Genomic DNA, 20,724 nt, shown 5'->3' with positions numbered 1-20,724 from the left:
TAACGACCCTTTGTGCCGATTCCTCTGGATCTTTTTTTGATGGATATATGTATGCGAGAAATAGTATTGAGGGAATACTGTCCATGATGGGGAAGAAAAAAAAAATAGCAAAAGCATTTTCAATTAGCCTTATGTAGCCTATTCAGTGTGACACAGAGGAGAAATAATTTTCATGGAACACGAGAAAGAAAAAAATGCTGATGAAACGAAACTGCAGATTTATCCATCAACACTTTTTCTAATGTTTTCAGCTCTGGATAAACACGAGCACAAGCTGCTCCTCCTCACTAAGTGCTCAAGCACTGCTTAGTTATAAACAGCCTGCGGCGGCTGAAAGAGCATTCACAGTGCCACGTCGTATTCTTGTCAACATGAAGCGTTTAAATTACCTGTATCTGTCGATGCTAAATGTTCTGCATGTCTACATTAAAACGGTTTATTTCACTAAGAGGGGAAACTGCTCTTTGCCTTCCTGCTCCACCGGCCCCTTTTCCCTCGGTTACTTCTTTTCCACCTGACCCAAAAACTCTTATGTCACACCACAAAAAAACTGGAAATGGTAAAAAATAATAATAAATTGGGGGAAGAAAAACATAATTGCACACAACAGGTCAAGCTACCTAGATCGGGCATTGTTAACACTTAGAAGCACACCTTTCATAGCTTCTTGTTCAGGAAGAAAACACAGTCTAGTAATGTAGCCTTGCTTAATGTGAGTATTCCAGCATCTGTAGATACTCCACGTTCTTAAATAAAGGACCTGATCCTCAGGTGGTGTAACTTGTTTTGTGGATAAATATGACTTCAGCATGGATTTATTAAATGAAGCTTTCAATATTTGTGGTTTATTGTCAAAGCTCTGCCTGGAAATCCTAAATACTTATGTGATAAATGTGCTTAACTTCAGGAAAGAGAACACTGAGACGGTGACAGTCCGTCGTGTTACAGCGATACGGCTCAAGTTCCCATAATGACACCGGATTGATTTAGAGGGATTTGAGTAATATGCACGTAGAAGTAATAAACCAGGAAATGAATGAGAAAGACTGCTGATAGTTCATATTTGAGCAGCAGCTTGGGGCCACATGCATGTCTGTACATGCAGATGAAGAAGCATCCTCCTGCGCAAATCACAGCCTGCAGAGAAAGGTTTAGGATCTCTTTAGCCACGCCCGGTTTGAGACTCGTTAAAACAGATACCTACTGACTTGTTTGGGCAACAGACGAGTTCAGGGCGGATAGAGAAAAAAGAAAAAAAAACTTTTGCCAACCCGACATAGAAGCAGTTGTGTTTTACTCTTTTATACAAACTCCAGCCTTACTGACCATTTTTCTAGTCTCCAGCAATGGGTGTCGAGGAGACAAAAAAAATGAAAAAAAAAAAAAAGACAGTCAAAGGAATACATCATCCCACACTGGGTTTCAACATGATGCATGTGCTTTTACAATGGGACTCAAACCAAATAAGAAAGAGAAAAAAAAACTTGGAATAAAAACTACAGACTTGAGAAAGCACAGATTTCCCTCTACAGAAACTTGCACAATCAATCAAGCTCCCAGCCCCAACTTTAAAACTTCAATGCCTCAAAAGGGAAAGCAGGGGGTGACCAGATGTGAGAGCTAGCCAAGACACACACACACACACCCCTCTTTTACAGAATATGTCAACTCTTGTGTCTTGTGACGGCCAGGTGCAGGAAGACACAATAGAAAATTGTGGTCAGGGACAAAATAATGCACACAACAAACACAGTCCGCTCATAGAAACATGGACAGTGCGGAGAACATTGGGGCTGGGCAATAAAGCTCATTTTCAATAACCTTTTGTCAAATGACTTTGTCTTACTGTTCAACCAATGAGGAAAATGCCACAGCATCACTACGTGCTACGAGGGAATCTGTTGGAGATGTGACACAACAGTCACTCAGTGAACTAAATCTCTCTCTCTTTCTCTTCTTAAAACAAATCAGCAAAATTAGCCGTTAAAGGTATAAAGAAAGGATGAGGGGTTACGCTCCTCAAGTGCTGAGTGGTTTGGTTGCCCAACAATCAAACCCAGTAATAAAGCTGTGAATCGCCTGCCCATTCAATATGACTTCTGGACATTGCGATTTAAGTTTTTAAACTATTAAAAGCATCTAATAAACATTGAAACACGTTGTAAGTTTTGGTTTAATAGTTTTAAATGTCATACAGAGCATTAATCCGACAATCTGATAAACTGAGAATGTTCTGCCCCACTCTCCAGTCCAGTGGCGCCAGGTATTGCACCAACTGGGAAAGAATTTGAAAGTAGTAGTAATAGTGCTAACTTTGCAATATCATCCTATATTGTTTAAAAAGTCGTCAATTTTACATTATTTAACGTTTGTAAGTTTAGCTAAATCATTTAAATAGTGGGAATCGATTCTGTAAAAAAAAAGTTATCAGAATCGACCAACAAAAGATTATCGCACAGCTCTTAAAAAGTGAGCTAGGCAGCTACATAAGTGCATATAAAGAGAAGCATGATCACACTGACATTGATGGTTTTCTTTTTAGATTATTATTTTAAGCTAAATCTTATTGTTCCTGATATATATAATAAAGTTGAACTTTTTAAAAAATGCTCCAATATGATACCATTTTCATAAAAAAATAAAATAAATAATAATAATAAAAACATGGCGATTTGATGAGCATGGCCTACTGAGGGTCGCCATCAGACTTCTGACACGAGGAGCTGCTGTCCGTTCCTCACATGGATACAGGAAGCTTGTTCTGGTGGAGATTAGGACGATCTCCAAGGCGATCTCCGTGCCTTAAAGGCACCCTGCAGTAACGGAAAACCACAACAGCCCTGCCTAATAATCACCCGACTACCACCTTTTGCGAGTCGTCTGCGTCAGTGTCATACACGGGGCTTACATCGCTGCGACGCAGCTGGGAGTTGATGATGAGTTTGCGTCTACTCCCTCACACTCTACCCTCCCAGAGGAAACCACAAACATACTGACGTCTCATCGATCAACAGGCAGCTCCCTGGTCTCAAAATAGTGCTGACTCAGAGAAAAGGAAAAGGGAAAAAAAAAAAAAAAGATAAGTTATATCAAACCTGAACAGAGAACAAGGCATGGAATATAAACAGTACAGTATGTTTGTGAGGCTCATCCTGGTGTGCACAAGCACTTGTGCTCACTCACACACAAACACACACACAACTACATCAAGGGCGTTTTCACTTGTGGTTTATAAAGTACTTGAAATTCGAGGAAGGGCGTTATCGGTTTCATGCAGTCCGAACCGCAAATCAAATTTTCTTCTTAAATTTTGTGCGTGCTTAAAAGTTCGTGAGAATACGTTCTCCATCATATTGTTCTTATACATTCTGGGGTTTCTTTGTATTATTTTGAATTAACAAACAGTAAAGTAAAACAAAGTTGCATTACACCAGTGAGTCATTACTGGGTCCGTGAGCACCACTGAATAAAAACTGGTCATTGTTTAGCTACGTGTTATTAGCTTTGTTTGCCAAAAGCTACAGACTCTTTCCTAAAGGCTCCACCACATGACTATACATCAATACATCATCATCTAACTGATTAAACACAACTTCATTTACACTGTAATTAGTGTAAAACTGCTTGTTTGATTTACTACACAGGTGGCTCTTCATTATCTGTGACCAACTCAAACTACAAACACACTACAGACAAACATCGAAGAGGTCTTGTACTTCCTTTCATAATTTCATTTTCTTCACACTCACTTCTTTACTCATAAATAGACTCATCATATAAACTAGCATACTTTTTATAAAAAAAAATTTCCTTCCATTAGGTAGTACTTTGGAAATAAACTGACAGTATGAAGTAATAATGTAGGAGAAGTTGATGATTTCTAAATGCAGGTTAATTTAAAGCTGTGTTTTAAGGTCATCTGCATTTCATTTATCCGGCTGCAACAGGAAATACCCTCACAATTTCCGCCGTGAATAAGCTGATGTGTTTTTAGTGACTCCTATACAACTCTATAAAAGTCGACGCTTGCAGAGCTGAAAACCTCAAAATTGTGTTAAATAGTCAAAGCGCACTTTTTAGGCATGTGTGTTTGCTATATTTTGACGTAATGCAGCTTAGCTGTATGTAGCAGCCTATCAGCTAAGAGAAAACCACACACACACACACTCTAACTCCTCGTCCTCTCATAAGGCTTCATTTCTTTTGTCATGACTGAACAGTTAGTCTTCAGATTGTAATCCAAATACACACATTTCTCCTGTGAACAATTTTCACACAAACACAAATATCAAAATCATTCATTGCAAGTGGATTCGCCCATTAAAAAAAATTGCAAGTGTGAAAACACCATGAGACAGTGAAGAGTCTCCTCCTTTTCGAAAGCAGTAGAGACAAGCTGTATTGTTTGTTTGTTTGTTTTTTTATCCTTACTCGAGTACGCGGGGGAAATCTCTTAGGTCTTACCTCACTAGATGCCTCTGGCTCTCAGCCACACAAGGTAACATACTGACCTGAAGAGCGTAAACTGAACAAAGTGGCCGGCAGACAGAGAGCGAGAGTGAGAGATGCGTGGATAAATGAAAAAAGACATGGAGCTGATAATGAAAAACAGGACGGTTCATGTCTTGTGTACTTTGTTCAATCTTGTTGTATCCAAGTGACACCTGTCTGTGTGTGTGTGTGTGTGTGTGTGTGTGTGTGTGTGTGTGTGTGTGTAGCACACACACGTGTGTAGGAGCATGCCAAGCATAGCAGAGCAAGTATACACAAATCTTCAAGATGATGTCATCACAGGGAACATGATCATACAAGCATTAGAGACAGGCCTCTCTCAAAAGCTACTCCGGCCTCAGATCCAAGTCAGAGCATTCATACACACACAAACACACACACACTTACATACACACACCCACAGACTTCACTGACCCTGAAACTCAAATCCACTCAGACAAGAGATGAGCATGGTAATCGATAGCCCTAGCGCATCACTGTAAAAAAGCAAGACACCATGATGAGGCCGGTGGAGTAAACATGCAGACAAGCTTTCACTCAGACGTAGAAAAACCAAAGCGAGAAATTAAATAAAAAAATGTTGTGCACACTGTAATAACGGAGTTCAGACTCATTATGCAGTGTTTTACATGAACCTCTTTTTCACATCAACACGCATAAATCGTGGTATTTAAATCTCCCTCATTCACAAGCACTTCATTTATGTCCCCCTACTAAAAAAAAAAGTTTATAAAGCAATGTTATAAACAATTATGTAGTGTATGTATGTTATGTTAATTAGAAAAGCTAAACTAAATATTTTCACTGGGATTACTCAATAAGTTCACGTCTGGAATAACAGCGTTGAATTGGTACAAGTGATTTTTTTTTATGTGCTGCGGTCAATTTAAAACAAAACTTTGAATAAACCTCCATCCAATCTATTTTTTCGATTTCTTATCCATTAACACGATCGAGTATCGAACAGGGAGTATACTTGGCGGATGACGAAAGTACAACATAGCGTAAACAAACTTTTCATTTTATTACAGTTAGTAAAAAATAGATGATATAGAAATGACAATAGATTTAAAATCTTGAACAAGGTAACTTTTGCACAATTACCTAACATTTAGCCACCAGTCCAGTGGAAACCGATACCATATAATATTTTCACACCAAACAAAATTTTGTGAAATTAGTTTAAAAAAAAATTAAGGGGTTGACATGCAGACATGTACGTGGAAAAAAAAATTATCATCATTGATGAAATGAAAGCTTTAACCTTTTAACTATTTCTACAATCTTTTTTCCCGTCAACCACAGGTACTTCAGCTGATCTCTACATGAACATTCTTGGGACCCTAAAATCGTGTCTCCTGAATAGCAGGAAATCTTTCTGCCTTTTGAATCCAGATAAGAAAAGTATAATTACTTTTCAGACTGTGGACACTGATCCAACAAGATGTGCTTTTATATGGTCAAAGCTTTAAACCAGATTTTGTTTAGTTTTTTATATTTACCAAGTGTTTTCCCCTGCTGTGAACCAGTAGTAATAGTATTTTTCTTCAACATTGAGATTAGTCCAGGCTTCCCAGTCATTTCCAATAAATCCAGCTTTCTGCCTCATAATTTGGTGCAAGAATTCAGTCTCAGCCAATCATGCTCCTTCCTCAGTCAGACACACAGTGGATGAAAAACACAGATGGGAAAAGGATGTTCTCACAGAGTTCACTGATTAGTGATAAAACCAAACATTGCCTAATGTTACCCCCATGTAGGGCAAATGTGCAGAAAGAATAAAATTAATTCCAACAAGAGAGAAATTATCAGATCAAATATTTACATGGAAAAAATTTACCTATTAAAGGTTTACCCCACACAACTTTTAGCGAATGAAAAGTCACCCCTATCAGGCTGGATCAGGAGAGACAATTCCGACCGAGGTCTTTACATGATGCGTTATTATCCTGTAGAGTCCATGTGAATGCACCTCCTAGCTTATGTGATCTCATATATGTGGAAAAGGGCAGTTAGTATTTTCCTGCATCAGTCTGAAAAGAAGCAGGGTGTGGCTTAGTGGGTCTCGGAAGAAGCACACAACTCAGTTCGCTGCTCAAGTTGGTATCTCTTAGCAGGGTTAGCTAATGAGCGGATCAACAAGCAAACATAAAAATCAGGTATAATAATAATAATAATAATAATAATAAAAATAATACCGTCTTACTTTCACTGTTTTTGAAACCCTTCTTCTTCAAAAAAAAAAAAAATTATTCTTGGTTTAGAAGTTTTTCTTAAGAAAAAAAAGGCCAGTTTAGTTTCTTTAGACTTCGTGATGGACCCCTTAGTAAGTACTCCCAGAAAGGCAAACATATATAAAATACAAAGCCTGGCATGGTGAGTATTTAAACAACCACTAATGGCTTTTACCTAATGGTAAAAGTTTGACATTGAGAGTTAACTGAAGACAGGTGTAGGAGCTTCATTTCACTTTTTATTTAAGCCTGGCTTTATACATTAAAACTAAAAGCCTGTGCAGGAGTATGACCATTAGAACTACAACAGCGCACTGATATTAGGTGGATCGTGCAACCTGAATATAATTATATAGGACGTGCTTGAGGGGGCAAAAGATTTAAACTATGAATAGGTGGCAATGTTGAAGCTATTGGTTCCAATGCAAAGCATATGCAGTTATTTACTTTGTAAATGGCACAACCATTAAGAAAAGCACACTCAGCATCTGGTATACTTTCAAAGTCAGACTTGACTCTAGACCAAACAACGGCAGCATTTACAGCAGGGAGTCCAGAGAAGCAGGTTCACCGAAGTACAAAAGAAATAAACACAACAGCGTCAGGAGCCTAAACGCTAAGGGGCTAAAGCCATTTCTTCCTTTTTTTTTTCAATTACATTAAGAAAAGCAATTAAGCTCTAAACCGCCTTTCATTGCAAGCAATGGTTATATTGTATGGTGCACAATATTATTAATATCAATTTATTGTCGGCACGGCTGAAATCAGAAAAAGAAAAATCTCCCCCTTTAAAGAATACAGGAATGATTAGCTCACTGCTTGGACGAGCGTCTTGTAAACCTCTAATCTCTCCCAAATGATGCAGCAGTGGGAGTCTCTACACATCACTGTGAGAGAAACTCAACAAAACATTTCGACAGGTCAGGCAACGTTTGAGCTAAACCATGGGTGCACGGTGTAATGTAAGCAGACATGGTAATCTCCCTAGCGGATTGAGTGCATTAGAAGCTAGTAAAACTCCCACAAACCTTAAAGCAACTGCCTTTAAAGGAAAACACCGTCCTGAAACACAACAACATTTGCGATGAAACTTTTGTGGTGTTTGACGATTCTCATGCGAATATTACGATCAGTGTTGTAGTTTCTTTATTTTTGTGAAACGCTAGAAAATGTTACAGGAAGAAACTGTTACAATGTTGCCTAATGCAAGCAAGGTTAATGTCATATTAACGAAAATTAATTAATTACCACAAGCAGTGAGAAAGCGAGCCCAGTTTTTGAGCAGTGTACAGAAGAGACAGTTAGAGAATCAGAAGACAACATTATTAAAATCATCGCTCTCTGTAAGCAAAGGTGCACTTCTACTAGTGCCGCTATAAGCGAGCAGCTAAACAGCATTGTAAGTATGAAAGCATGTTGCAAATTAAAACAGAGCAATCTGTTCACAAAAGACATTTCAACAACAAAAATCTTTATTATAAATAGTGTTATGCAAGCTGCAGGATTTTTCCTTTAAGAGGATTCAGAAAAGGTATCTGGGGTCTCTCAACATAAAAAAGTGTTCCCCGCCAATCATCTGGAGACAGAGAAATCAACTACAGATGATGCCATATCAAACCATGAGCCGAGACCAGGAGAGGAGAACTGGCTGTGTTTTCGTGGGGCAAAGACGATGATACAGACGAGATATTCATAATAACCGGAAGAAAAAGAAATGTATTCCATTAACTTTCGTAATATTTTGCATTGTATGCTTTAACACTGCAGACTTATTTAACTTCTTATCTGGTTTATGCCTCAGACTAACAGAGACAGCTGAGACCCAATGAAAGGGCCTGTAGTGGAGCTAAAATCCAGTGGAATCAAAAGCATCCACATTCAAGCACACACATCCCTGAGGTCACACTAAATACCTCTCTAGCAGAGTAAAAACACAGCCGTGGCAATTGCACAAAGGCCTCGATGAAGCCAGCCAGCCAAAGCATGCACTGTATTCCACAATGGTATGATTTGGTAAAAAGGATATGAAGCTTGGTGGGATATTTTTAGAATGCTTGTTCAAATGACACAATTCTCTCAAATAGAATGAAAAGGCAACCGGGACTGACCTTGCTATGTTTCCTAAGTCCTTACAGATCTCTGCTATCGCTTTAACATGAAATGAAGGTAATGGGTAATGAAAAGTATATTTGCAGTATAAATGCAATCAGTCTGTTAATTTAGGATTTCTCCACAGTATAACTGCCTATGCTTATACTACACACTTGTGTCCCTTACCGTCTTCTGTTTATGTCCCTACCCTGCTCTCTGACCCCTGAGCAGCTCCTCATTCCAGACATTCTTCTTCTACACCTTCAGCAGAGACCTCCCAGACTTTGATAGATATATTTAAGCATGTTCCTGAAGAACTTGCGCCAGAAGAAAAAGCATGAACCAAGTATAACAGTGTGTTCATCATGGCAAAGCTCTTGCCGCAGCACCCTAAATACCACGGGTTCTGAGTAATCTGTAAGAAAAAGTAAGTTCAACATTCCAAAAGGAGAAAATCAACATTAGAAGCATATGATTTGGCTAGTCGAACACAAGAAACCATTGTACGGATGGTGATTGACTTTTGTAAGACCTCCTCTTCTCCACAACAGCATTGCTGTTAGTAAGGTGGAGTCATTTAAACTCAAATGTCAACTAAAGCTCTCGAATGGCAAACAACAACAACCGCCATAAAAAAAGTATTGCCAGGAAATTTAACACCCCCATGGACCTCACACACACCCAGAAAACTATCGTTTCAGAAACCTGCCTTAAGTAAAATGGTACTGCTCCAGAGGAGCCAGTAACACATGCTATCTAAGCACGCTTTACCAACAACAGACAGAAGAAATGACCTTCGGAAGGAGGTTGAAAGAAATTACCCTTCTTCCATCCCTGCTAATTCACAACCAGCAGCCAGTTCTTTACTGTCCTACAAAAGCTGATAACCAGTTAAGAGGTCTAACAAATGCTTCCTCCAAGACATGTTAAAAGCTTCTTTTTTAAATTGCACCCAGAGGAAAGCATAATCTCGAGTCTTCTACATATGTGAGCTCACAGATGCCCACTACTCACGATTGTTGCTGTTGCTGTGATTGATGCGTGTGGCAGAGTAGACCACACCAGTCAATCCCAGAGTTATGACTCAGCAAAAAGAAGAAATCTGATGATTTGTACAATATGGCGATTGTCCTAATAAAAACCCCAGCTCAAATCCTACTTTCAGCATCTGATATTGTGGCTGATTTGGCTAAAATCAACTACACGAAACAAACTCACTGAATGGCAATGTCCTTTTTAAAAGAAATGCGTGGATTAATAAATAAGCAGAACTACTGATCCAGTGAAACCGGACAAAAAAGGAGAAGTGGTGTATAAGCGAGTCAGCTACATGCATCGCAATAATTCTGGTTACTTTACTAGCTTTACAGGTAAATGATTTTTTTAAAGTTATTGATAAAAAGTATAAAAGACATGGTCCTAGCTTGTTATTAATGCAATAACAGCAGGGCAAAATAAATAAAAATAAATAAATAAATAAAATTGGTTGCTGCCAAAGAAACCTTTTCTGAAGCTAATTTCAAGCTCAGGTGTAGAAGAGGCCATGTAATCATGTCAAGATAGCATGTGCCAGGGACAATACATCAGAGGCAGACTGTTCATGAGAGACACAATGACATGTCTATCACCTATCAGAACTTGTTTTTCACTCCACCAGTGTTATAGTCTGCGGCTGTCACAAAACATTTGTATGCTCGTTCGTTTGATTCCAGGTGAAAACCAAGGCTGTCTTCTCAATACACGCCTCATTGCACTTATACAAAAGCGAAAAGTCACTTATGGACATTTTGAAACTCAGTAACCCCTCGATAGCTTGAGCTACATAGGTCATTAAGGACAATCTTCAGTTCTCCAAATACCCAGTCGCTAGAGAATCAAAGACAAAGTTGTCAACACAACAACTATTTTTCTCTGGAGGTCTGCTGACAACGTCAGATGTCATGATTAACACGAGAAAGGGAAAAAGACCAGATGCATAGCTATTAATGGCTCTTCTGTAAAGAGAAATGTGTGAGGAACCAGAAATTATATTTGCATTTGCCGCAGTGATTTGGAGAGAGGAAAAACGTATTTTCGATAAGCATGTTATTATGGAGCATACAGTAAAGCACATATTAACGTGATGCAAAATTTATTTAAAAATAGTCCAAACTTTGTGTTTTAACAGCATTGGAGAAAGAGGAAGGGAAAACTGTAATTATAAATTCTATAAATACAAAATATGACATTTTATCTAAAATTGCAAATTCGCACATATAGTACATCTCAACTACCCTGTGTGAAATGCTTGATAGCTGTGTATTTCTAAACCTTACAGTTACTTTCAAAAAGTCATAAGAATTCCCCGTTGAAAAAAAATGCTTTAATAAGTATTTTAACAAGCTTAAAGATAAATGTTTTAAAAAGCTTTACAAAACATTTAAAAAGTTGCAATGAGTCCCGGTCTCACTGGCTGCTGTTAAAACAAAGATATTATCTTATATCAATTTAACACCTAACGTTTTTGTACTCGAAGCCTAGGCAGAGAAAACATCACTGTGATACAGTACAGCACTGAGGACAGAAGATCATTTTCTTTTCTCCACAACAACGTTTTGAATGTTACCATGGCTTGTATACACGCCTACAGAGGGGCCGAAAAGAGCAGCTATATGAAAAAGCACAGCTCTGTGAAAAAGCAATTGTAGCAATAGATACCCCTCGTTTAAACACTTAACTGCTCCCATCTAAACCTCATCAGCACCAAAAGAACTTCGCCGGAAATGAAGAAATGCATCAGAGAATATAAGTCATGACGGATGGAGAAGTAATCCAAGCACTGCATGTCCGATCCATTTTACTGGCAATTTTTAACTTGTTCCTTATATATAATGTGCATTTAACACAATAGTTGATCTTAAAGATGAAGCTTATTGAAGTAAAGCAGATGTAACTCAGTGGCTAAATGTTAGACTTTAGATTAGTAGAGTGCTTGTTCAAATCTGAGGACTATTTACTTATTTGAGCAAGGCCTTTAACCTACAGCCACGTTGTACATATGAGCTAAATGTAAATTACTACAGATAAGGGCGACTGCCAAACTCCAGTAATATAAAATGTAAGCTATCTTGAATGGAAAGCTGAATTGAGGGAGGTTGTTTGTCACTTAGTAAACTTGATGGTAAAAAAAAAAGAAGAAAAAAAACACTAAAATGTCCATTACCCACTCTGATTTAATAAAATGCCACCTTTTGTTTTTGAATGACAATGTTGAACTTTCCCAAATGGCCAAAAGCACACAAAATCAGCATGGAATTTACAAGTCAATCACCTCACCTAGGTTACAGGTTGTCAGGGCAAATGGAAAAACACATATAAAGCAATGCTTAGGGCAGAACGCACCTTTGACATTTCCACCCAAACTGTTCTGTCTCTAAACAATGCAAATAAACAAAACAAATCAGCCTTTGCCACGGGAATCTTGTACCAAACCCCACACAAGAATCTGTGCATGACTTCTAAAATAAATCGACTAATTAATGAATCATATGCTAATTAGTATACTCTTCTTGAGCATTTATTTAGATGAACTGATAAGTTAACCTTCATCATTCATTTAGCTTTAAATAATTATTACTACAACAATTTATGTTCATTTTTAGAGGATGCAGCAACACACAAAAAGAGAAGAGACACATTTTAAAAACTGCACATCTGAAGTCCTATCTGGACTAGTAATTATTAATTAATTGGCCTAGTAATTATTACCAAAGCATTTCCGGGACTGTAGTCCACCCACATCTGGCATGTGAGTAATATGGACGGTGTGTGGAAAGATCTAAAAAGCTTAAACTATATTTTACCTTCTATAAATAAATGACACGTAGAAAAACTCCAGGTAATAACCAGTCTGAAATGCAAATGCAAAGAATCAATTGTATCCCCAGGGAAAAGGGGTTTTCTTCAGTCTAAATACACTCCAGGAAGTGTACTAGTTTCGAGCCTTTCCCATCGAAACCGTAGCAATTTAAGAAAGCAGAACAATAAAATAAAGTTGATGTCAGAGCAGCAACAAGTCAGGTGGTTTAGGGTAAGTTCCTGAGTTCTTAGAACAGGTACAGCCTACATTATGGTCAGGTCACCTACTATGTAGATGAGCAGAGGAACGTGGAAAAGCCACAAACGCAATCAGCACTTATGATGAGAGTTAAACAGCCAGTTTCTGATCAAATGCGGAACTTGGCACACATGGAAATTTAATCGACACCCCTATGTATGCTGTAAAATCATTCCCATCTCTGTGATTTATATAGACACTGGTTATCCCATGCAAATTGAACTTAAAACAGATATCCTTTATCCGCATTAATTAACAGACAGAGTAGTGAGCAAGAGTCTTGAGCCATGCCTCATTTCTTCATATTTTGCTTAGTGAGTCAGAGTCAGGCTTTCTTGTATTTCTACAGGTCTCCAGCCGTCCTGAAGGACGTTTTTCGCTCTGATTTTTACTTCAGTCCCTGTACCTGACAAGTGTTAGGGGAATGTTTTTTTTTGTTTGTTTGTTAAGCCCCACAGTGACCTACAAATCATTCGAGCACAAAAAAACATCTAATTTAAGAAATGAACCAGTGAGAAATAGGTACAGAGTGATTAGTATACTGGTGATGCTAAATGCTAAGTGGTTGGAACAGACGACAGAGGAAATGAGGGTGCTGCTGAGGTTCTTACATAAACCATCATTTTTTTTTGTATCTTTAAACTCTTCACAGCCTATCACAGTAAAGCCTTTGTTCACATTTCTTTTATTTAATTTGAAGAAATAAGCCTTTTGACTAAGTACTGTAGGTCTGAAAATCTATCCAACCAGTACTTAACTAGCACTTTCCTCCTTTCATATACTGACACTAAATAAATTACTATCACTAAACCTGCAGCTATGTTTAGGGTTTTTGTTAATAGATAGCTATTAACGCTTTTCACATCTGTTTTTCATATCAGAAAACAGCTAAAATAAGAAGTAAAAATAAAGAAGAATGCAATAGATGTAAATATATTGAGGGCACTGTAATGGTGACAGCACTTCGCCTACTCACCACCCACAGCAGCCCTGCTTCTTCTCGCCTACAGGTTGGTGATGTCCAAGACAATTATATAACTTGCCTAAATGACCAACCTCCAGCACACTTACGCACGCTCATAGCACTGCCCAGGTGTAAGAAGTGTCTCTACATGGCTGAGTCACACCTGGACGCTGGTGACAAACCGCTGGTTGGGATGAAGAACACAAGAGCAAAACGGAAGCAGGTAATTGAATCAAGTCCAGCTGACTATACTCTGTCAAGTATATCTGATGCATGGCATCTAAGCAGCAAATAATCCACTAATTTTCATCTATCTTAGAGTTGAGTCACTTGCTTCATCATTATTACAAAATGTAACTACATACAAAATAGAATCTAAGCCATACTTTACTCAGCTGTAGTTACCCGTTATTCACGCAACAACGCTTCTAGCCATTACCCGGAACATCTACAAACAAACGTGGCATCTCACCTGCTCTCACACATGAACAAACTCACCTAATGAGGAGTTAACGCTATTTCGCTACAAGACTAAGCAATATTTTTGTTTTCACTGAACTGGCTACTGAATAGGAAAGCTGGAGCGTTCATACAAAGAACTTTTCTCCAGTGAAACTCTTGACCTTGTTCTGTTTAGAAGACCTCCTTAAGTCCACAACATGTAATGCAGAAAATTGTGTTTATGAGGTTAATGTTCCTCTGTAAACATAAAAATAAAAAATAAAAAACAGGCCACAAAACAAACTCGGCTGAGCAGTGCAATTATAATTTTGAAATCTGGGGAAGTCACAAGATTTAACTATAATACCAAGAAACTAGAGAAAAAGAATTTAAAAAAATAAAACAAAGTGTGAAAAAATTTTGAACGCTTCCACACCCCTCCTTACGATCATGCGCTGTTGTCTATGTAGTTACTGAATAATAAGCCCATTGGCCAGAAAATGCAAAGAGGTCAAGGGCATTTAATTAAACCGCACATGAAAATCTGCAAACTGTTACTCAAAAAGAAAAAAAAACAGTACACACACACACGTCAAATCCAACAATTCCTTTTCTGAAAATGTTACACGTTCCAACACAGCAACAGCGAAAACGCTTTGATGGAGACATTGCTGACAGTGAACTGCTTAGCTATTTAAATAGTAGACTTTTTTGTGCAAAAGAGACAAAGTGTAAATCTGATGCAATCAGGTTGAGAAACAAGCATACGTCTAAGCTACTGAATGAAACTGAACTGTGGACCACATCTGTTGGTGCCTTCAAACATGTTTGGTTCCCTTTAGTTCAGCCATCGTGACCAAATAAAGGAAGGAAAGAATGACAAGGCCACCAGGTTTCACAAGGCCCTATGGCCTGAAGAGGAAGTGAGCCAACCCCCACCACCATCCCCTCTTTCCCTTCTTTTCCTCCCAGGAGCGTCTTCTTTCCTCTTTACTCCTTCTGTTTTCCTAAAAGTCACAATCAAGCAACTCTCAATTCATGTTGAGATTTTTGGTTTTTACTAACAAGTTCGTTAATGCATTTCACTACATTTCGTACTGTGTATGTTTGTGTATGTGACAAATAAAATTTGAATTTGATTTGAAGCCACAGACTCCAAGCTAGTCTAATATTTGGTGTCTAACTGTATCGTCGTCCACTTTTAGGGAGATACCAGATGTAAATGCTAGATGCAAGTAATTATCATCATACAAATCTGAGTACTGGTTGACTGATTATCGCCTTGTAAAAAAAAAAACGACATTGCATTCGACTATTCCTTACTCCTAACACACTGGAAAAAACTACAAAAATAACCAAAAATAGTATTGTTTGAACTTTGACACAGGATTCAAATTGTCAACTAATTAAGGGTGTCCCTCTGCAAAAGAAAAGTCAGTGTGTCTTCAATTTGTTGTTCCAAAGGAGCCTCTAAAGCAGCATTCCTCTGTGCCCAAGAGGGCCTACTATCACAGGGATTTCCTTCCTTTCGCTCCAAGTGGGACAGCACCAGGGGTTAAACTATAGCAGGGCGAGGCCATCCCATTGGCCCTACTACTCATTGATCAGCTGTTAATAGACGTCACTAGAATAATTAGGTATTTAAGACCTGTGCAAATTTAATGGAACGTATTGAACACGATGCTAAAGTTTTTGTCTCTTTTAGTCACCACTGCATAAACAGAGCGCATTATCAAAAGTGTTTGCGCAAAAAAGGGCGAGTCTGTGAGCTGTAAGCAGCTTCTCAGGAAATGAAGGGGGGTTCTGTGTCAAACTATCTATCTACACTGAACATGACATTATCTCACACTTCCTTGGTTAAAAAAAGAGGACATGATAAATTACAAATTTAAAATAAAAGAAAAAAACATTAGATTGTTGCTCATTATTTGCCACACCGGATTTACACAAAGCACAAAAGCTGACATTTTAGATCACAAATAAAGGACACTTGCAATAGCTCAAGCATTAATTTAAACCCTGACAGACTCACAGCACGCCACCATAAAGCAGGAGGGCATTAAAAATAAATGAGCAGGCAACAGGATCCTGCTGACCACCTTAAACTCTTTTGATACTTCCCTTTCATTAGCTTGGACCTTTCCTTGTGCACCTTCTACCACATGAAATATGTCTAGTGTACCTTTAAAGCTTGAAAAGGTGGTTGATAAAGAGGTTTTTTTTTTAATCAAAGATTAAACCTTTTCTTAAAGGTAGAGACTTGGTGCAAGATAAATATTGAAAGGCACACAAAACAGTAGAAATAATGTAAGGTACAGTTTAGCACCCCTCTTCCCCATCAGAAACTGTGCTTTAGGGTGGAGTGCAACATGATCTTCACTCAAATCGACTACATATTTATATCAAAAGGATTATAAAGTAAAAACAAATAAAAGCCTTATTTGTTTGGTTTATATTCCATATCTGTTAACACTGTAAATCAGAATCGCGGTGATTTCTCTCTCTCTTCTGTGTAAAATCATCTGGACTTGGCCTGAGAGCTGAACTAGGTGGGGCCGCTGCTCAGATACACTCCGAGCAGGACACCGCGTTCAACAAACGCACCAAATCGAACAGCTTTTAACGCCAACGGTTAGGAAGACGGTTATTGGGCTAATACACACGTTTCTCTAAGTTTATCGCGGGATATTTCGTTCGCTGACATTTAACCGCTGTAGGGCTTCACACGCCCAGTTTCCCCTTTACAGTACTCATTCGTACAACTTTTCCATTTCCGCCGTAACTTCCACACAAGCGGCGGACAAAACGCCGAAAACAATGGGGGAAAAGCCCGTTTTCTTCACACAGCACCGCTGTTTAAACTCTACCGCTTGACTGAGGTGGCTGGGGGGAGAAGCACCAGCACTACTACAGCAAAGACACGGCGGCGTCTAGGAAGCGTTAGGAGTTGAATTGTTTCACTCAAGCTCCGCCATGTTCTCGCCGTTTGACCTGCTCTTCCGCAAACCGCGCGCTGCTGCTGCTGCCTGAGCCGGTCTCGCGCTTGGAGCTCGCGCTCTTAACGCACGCAGCTAGAATCAAAGGCCGCGCGCGATTACATCCTCGTCTGTCGCTATAAAAATATATTTACCTCGTTCGAGTCCTTTTGGGCAAAAATACAAAGTGACACATTAGAAAAAAAGCCGACGAACACGGTACTTACAGATTAGCTCCAATCCGTTTGCTCTCTCTCTCTCAGCCAGCCAGTCTCTCTCTCAGGCGTCTGACGGGTTGGATTCCGACGTGACGTCATGGCTCCGTTCTTGGCCCCGCCCCTCGACGCGCCGTGCCTGCAGTTGGATGCAAGGCGGGAAATTAGGGCTCCATACAAAAGCACACAAACGGTATTAACTACACTGTGCTTAAATTACTCTTCCCTAAAATCTCAATCTTATGTTACAGCAGCGGAATTAAAAGCTGCCTTTATATGTACGTGCAGATTAAAGTGATTAAACTTGGTTGACAGAAAGCTCAATAGACCTATTTGCACATTCTACTTCTTTCAAGATTCAAGAGACTTTATTTGCCATTTGTACACATAGCAACAGTGCACTTTTTTGTACAGAAACTTTCAGAGTCAGAGATAAAAAAAAGATAGATACAGTAGAATGAACATGTAATACAAGAATGATAAAATAATAAATAAAAGAAGAAGGATATGAGCTTACAGACTAAAAAACTAAAACAGTTATCTAGCATTATGGTATGTTTTAAATATGATTCACAAGATATTGGATCATTGTGCTTCTTTAAATTTACAAATTGCACTTTGTCTTGAAGGTTTAATTGTGAAGGCACAATTGCACAAATGTCAGTTTGTATACTGCACTTTGTTCTTTGATAATAAATAGGTGACAAATAGTAAACTCAATCTTATGCAACATGCACACCGATTATAGCAGGAGGTCTCTATATGATAGAGATATACCCTATATGATGTAAAGATAGACATCCTCTTTTGTTCCCTTGTTTCTTCTGACTGCAAAGAAGCTATTATTATTATTATTATTATTATTATTATTATTATTATTATTATTATTATTATTCATTCATTCATCTTCTATAGTGCTTTATCCTTTATTCTATACAGGTTCACAGGGGCCTGGATCCTAAGGAGACTTATGGTACAACCTGGACACCCTGGGCAGGTTGCCAATCTATTGCAGAATATTTTGTTGTTATTATTATTATTATTATTATTATTATTATTATTTAGTATGATTGTCTCATTTTCTCTCTTTCCATATAAAATGATTCTTCTTCATTAAACACCTTTTCATAACTGGCTATACCAGGATCCCTTAACACAAAGAAGCAACAGACGAGATGGGGGAAACACAAAGAAACCAGAGAACATACAAAAAGACATAGACAACTCCACACAGATAGTAATCCAAGGAAAAGTGCTCAGGCCACTTTACTTGTGGCTACAGCTCTACCTCATGGATCTCCTCATCACCCAATAAAACTATAATGCTAATAATAATAATGATAATACTGACTGTAATAACAACAAATTCAAGCTTTCATGTATTCTTTAAATCATGGTAAGAGATAACTGCCATGCATACAGCCTATCTCCGATCATAACGTTTAATACAGTTTATTGATGCTACAAAAGAGATAGTATAACCAAAAGAAAAAACAAGGAATCTGTAAAACATAAGTTATTGAAACTGCCCAAGTAGGATAGACCTTAGGATGCAAAGATATAATGCATAATGATTTGCTTTAATTACAATTCCATGATATACAGACTTCATCTAATAATTTTGTGGATTTCTCAATCTCAGTTCAGGGAACTAACAGCCTTGCACAGTTTCAAGGCTTTATAAATCCCAACACACCTTATCCAGCTCATTAGCTTATCTAATTACTAAGCCCTTCATGAGTCAGGTCAGACATGTGTGTGGGGAGTTAGGAAACCTTGAATCTGTAAAGGACCTGAGTTGGGCAAGCCTGCTTTAAAAATGGCATCCAACTAACAGCAACCCATAAAACAACCACTACTACAAAACATTATCTAAAACAGGCCATTTTTTGCTGTGTTTGCTGTAAGAATGATCTCCTGATCTTTGCTGATAGCATTACTCATGTAGAATTAGAGGAAAAGCGAGTGAAGAAATCAAACAGCTCAGGAATGCCAAATATGCTTTCCAGCATTAGGAATGCGCGTCCGCTCCCTACTGTAGGCCACCATCACTCACAGCTCTCTGTAATCATGTGGCACTCAGCTGTGCACACTGGGATGTTTGGGATTATTGGTGTGAATTACACCAGTGCATTTTTTTCTGCTACTACACTGAGGAAAAGATGTAACCACTGCAGCAACGTGCCACTTAAACGTCAGATATTGATGTTTAGCATTAAACTCATATTGCTTGTGAATCTATATCAAACATCCACAAACTTATGAAACATTAAGATGATTTCTAATAGAATTACTATTTTACTATGTACAAAGACAACTTTGTCCATCCACTTAGCATCACCATATAATTGGTTATCCATCGTAGCAACGTTAACAGAGTATATTGACAAGGAGTACTGACAGAAAAATTCCACATAGAAATGTGAGGTACAGCCAGCCGCAATAACAATCAAGGAAGCTAACAGGGAATCAGGAAAGCTAACTCGCCGAGACTGGTTGAGGGGCTCAGGGGAGTTGAAAAGATAGTTCAGATTTTTCATAACTGAGGTGCATATAAGTGCATTCCAATAGGTCTTGCTTATTAAAAGATTTCCTGCTCTGCACACTGAGCGTGAAGGTTGTCACCCGGAACCCGAGTACAATGTAAGCAATTGGGCCAAATTCCACAATCTTCATTCTGTGCAAAAATGCATTCCAGAGTTCACCTGAGACTCATATGAAGCTTCTGCAGTCCCACTGAACTAAAGCGAGTTGGTATCTTTCAAAGTTACAGTGCATTTAGTACAAATTTAGCTAGAACATGGTACTCACATTTCGGATGACAAACTCAAGAAAATGTAAAATGTCCAAGACCTATGGTAATGTACTTATATGCACCTCGATTTTGATTTAATACAGATTTGAAAACATCCGAATTATCCCTTTGAGTAGCCCACTGCCATGCAGAATCGAATTGTTTGAAATCTGTCTGTTTGAAAAAACTATAATGTTCTAGACCGGCCCTTTTTCTTTTCGAATAAAGATAGGTGAACTTTAACCTTTATAGATAATTATAAACATAAAGTTTTTGTTACAGCAGTTTTGGTAAAATTTAATGAACCTAAAGATTTTGTTTAGGCAAGGGATAGGCATGTACTGTAGGTGTAGGCACTTCCTAATTCATAGCAAAGACACGGCATTGCACTCTAAAGGTGTT

At 38.3% G+C, this 20,724-nt stretch overlaps 1 protein-coding gene across 3 annotated transcripts in view; it reads right to left on the bottom strand.

The window, feature by feature from the left end:
* The window catches only part of rap1b (RAP1B, member of RAS oncogene family), a 55,417-nt gene extending 37,749 nt beyond the window's left edge, over positions 1–17,668 (bottom strand). The window contains exon 1 of one of the 3 annotated variants that reach the window (XM_053508541.1): positions 17,541–17,668. The gene's annotated coding sequence lies outside the window, so the exon portion shown is untranslated. Of the gene's footprint in view, positions 1–6,014; positions 6,138–17,468; positions 17,509–17,540 lie in introns of those variants that run through there. The other 2 variants (XM_053508542.1, XM_053508543.1) reach the window with 2 other exon arrangements.
* Positions 17,669–20,724: the final 3,056 nt, after the last annotated feature.

Source organism: Clarias gariepinus, chromosome 12 (genome assembly GCF_024256425.1).
Source record: "Clarias gariepinus isolate MV-2021 ecotype Netherlands chromosome 12, CGAR_prim_01v2, whole genome shotgun sequence".
Taxonomy (NCBI): Eukaryota; Metazoa; Chordata; class Actinopteri; order Siluriformes; family Clariidae; genus Clarias; species Clarias gariepinus.
The sequence above is the reverse complement of the archived record's forward strand: the minus strand, read 5'-3'. Positions and strand labels throughout refer to the sequence as shown.